Genomic DNA, 2,493 nt, shown 5'->3' on the forward strand with positions numbered 1-2,493 from the left:
AGGGGTATTGCCAGAGGTGGTCATGAGTCTGGGCTTTGTGGAGGAGGGGGCAGAGAGGGAGATGGTAGCTTGTCCAGCCAGCAGCCCCCCCCTCCAGGGCCCTTTCCCCCTGTGCTTTGTGCAGATGCACTCACTGAGGGAGGAGGAGGAGTGTATTATGAATCGGTTACAGGAGCTAGAGACAAGCTTGGTGGAATTGAGAAAACAGATGAGTAAGCCGAGGCTGGAGTGACCTGGGAGGAGGGCTGACATCAGAGGGCCATGGGGCTGGGTTAGAATGCCCCAGGGAGGTGGGTGGATGGAAGGACTTTGAGGCAGAGGAAAAGAGGTATGTGCCAGGAGATGGCAAGTCTGGTAATCTCCATGAGCCTCAGTTTCGCAGTCAGCAAAGAGGGAGGAGTGCCCATTGTCAGCCACCCACAGTTGTCTGTATCTGTAAGTGGCTTGGAAGATCCCCTACCATCCAGGCGTGGGGAATCATTAGCAGGGAGGCCAAGTTTGTGGAGCCTGAGAGGCGCTGTGGACCAAGAGGAAGATTTTTTTTTTTTTTAAGAATCCAGAGGCCCTTATTGTCTGCTTTTTTTTCTCAGCTGAAACCCCAGCCCTGTAACCCTCAGCAGGCCCTCTCAGGTGGAGCAGCAGCTACAAGAGGAGGCTGAGCACCTGAGGGAGGAGCTGGAGAGTCTGGCAGGACAGCTTCAAGCCCAGGTACAGGACAATGAGGGCTTGAGTCACCTGAACCGGGAGCAGGAGGAGAGGCTGCTGGAGCTGGAGCGGGTGGCCGAGCTCTGGGGGAAGCAAGTGTAGGAGTGCAGACGAATCCTGCAGCCCATGGAGATCACACCGCTGTCAGCCGCGCGCTCTCCCAGACCCATGAGGTGAAGGAACAGCTGGCCGAGCTGCAGAGTGGCTTCATAAAGCTGGTGCACAGCCCGACCTGGGGAGCCAGCCCTCCTCCCTAGTCCTTTGGGCCTTTGTTTTCCCACCTGTCAAATGGGGCGGTGTAGCCCTCACGTGAAACGGCACTTCTGAAGGCACCTGTGAGCCAGAGCCCTCCTCCAAATGCTGTGGGGAGGTGGGGATGATTTTTCTAACCTGACTTCGCCCTTCCCAGTGCCATGGGAGGCAGACACCAAGTTCTGGGCTCTCCAGCTGCAATGAAGTTAGCATCTTCTTTGCAGAGGTGCCAAGGATTAAATGAGATAATATGTGGAGAGCATTAGGCTTGTCGGACACTTAGCAGATGATGGCTGGCTCCTTCTGCTTTTCCACCAGTCTGTGGCCTACAGTTTAAGTGGTGGGAAGAAGAGTGTGAGATTTCATGCAGGGAAGGAGGCATGGGGCTCTAGGCAGTCACTTAGGCCTGGAGCAAGGGGCCACAGGCCTGGGCAGGAGACAGAGCCCTGCAGTGCCCTAGGTACCCTATTCATGGGCCCAGAATCTGGAAGCAGGCCACCACCTGCCCTCTCGCCCAGGTCTTCCTGCAGGTAGAGATGGAGAGCCAAGAGGCTCAGAGTCTGCAGCAGCAGAGAGACCAGTCCCTAGGTCCCCTGCAGCAGTACGTGGCCACCTGTCAGCAGCTAAGCTCTGAGATGGAGGTGCTGCACAGGCAGTTACTGCTGCAGACCCAGCTCATGGACCAGCTGCAGCAGCAGGAAGCTTAGGGCAAAGCGATGGCCGAGATGGCCCACCAAGAGTTGCAGGAGACCCAGGTGTGGGAGTTGCTGAGGGCGGGGCCCGAGGGGAGCGACCTGGCAGCCTCTGTGCCTTCAACTCTCTTTCCTGGCCCCTTAGGAGCACCTGGAAGCTGCCAGCCAGAGAACCAGCAGCTACAGGCCCAGCTGAGCCTCATGGCTCTCCCTGGGGAAGGTGCAGGAGACCACTCAGGGGAAGAGGAGGGAGCCCAGGACGAAGGGGGGACTGTTAGCAGCATAGGATTGAGGAGTTTAGAAGAGCTGGTCACTATGCCAACTGGGTTTCTGCATTATGTTTGGCATCAAAACGGTGACCTCCTGGGAGTAGAGGGGCCACCAGGATGCCTAAGGATGGGTGAACTGGCTCAAGTCAGAAATGAAGCAGGTCAGAACTCCCCTGCCGGGAGGTAGTGGAACTGAACCTGGGCAGCGTAGCGAGACTTTGGTTCTCAAAAAAATATAAAAATAAATTACAGCTGCTCATTCCCCTCTGGGGAGGGACTGGCCCAGGGTTAGACAGTGAGGGTTGAGGCAGAGGTGGGCCCACCCTACTTCCCTTGTTGGGTTGCGTGAGGACCCCTCTGGCTACGTGCCATAGAAGGTAGACTGGATGGGGGGCGGGGGTGAGAAGGCAGGGAGGGGGGAGGAAGAAGAGGAGGAGGAGGAGGAGGAGGGGAAGGAGAAGGAGAAGAAGAAGAAGAAGAAGAAGAAGAAGAAGAAGAAGAAGAAGAGGAAGAGGAAGAGGAAGAGGAAGAAGGAGAAGGAGAAGGAGAAGGAGAAGGAGAAGGAGAAGGAGAAG

The 2,493-nt window shown here is 56.6% G+C and overlaps 1 long non-coding RNA gene across 1 annotated transcript; it reads left to right on the forward strand.

The window, feature by feature from the left end:
* The first annotated feature begins 118 nt into the window (after positions 1-118).
* LOC116465763 (uncharacterized) lies at positions 119-2,424 on the forward strand. The gene is made up of 3 exons (XR_004247260.1): positions 119-212; positions 591-708; positions 1,795-2,424. It is a non-coding gene; the product is annotated as an uncharacterized LOC116465763 (long non-coding RNA).
* The last annotated feature ends 69 nt before the right edge of the window (positions 2,425-2,493 follow it).

The sequence above is a fragment of the Hylobates moloch genome, unplaced genomic scaffold (genome assembly GCF_009828535.3).
Source record: "Hylobates moloch isolate HMO894 unplaced genomic scaffold, HMol_V3 SCAFFOLD_9891, whole genome shotgun sequence".
In the NCBI taxonomy this organism is placed as follows: Eukaryota; Metazoa; Chordata; class Mammalia; order Primates; family Hylobatidae; genus Hylobates; species Hylobates moloch.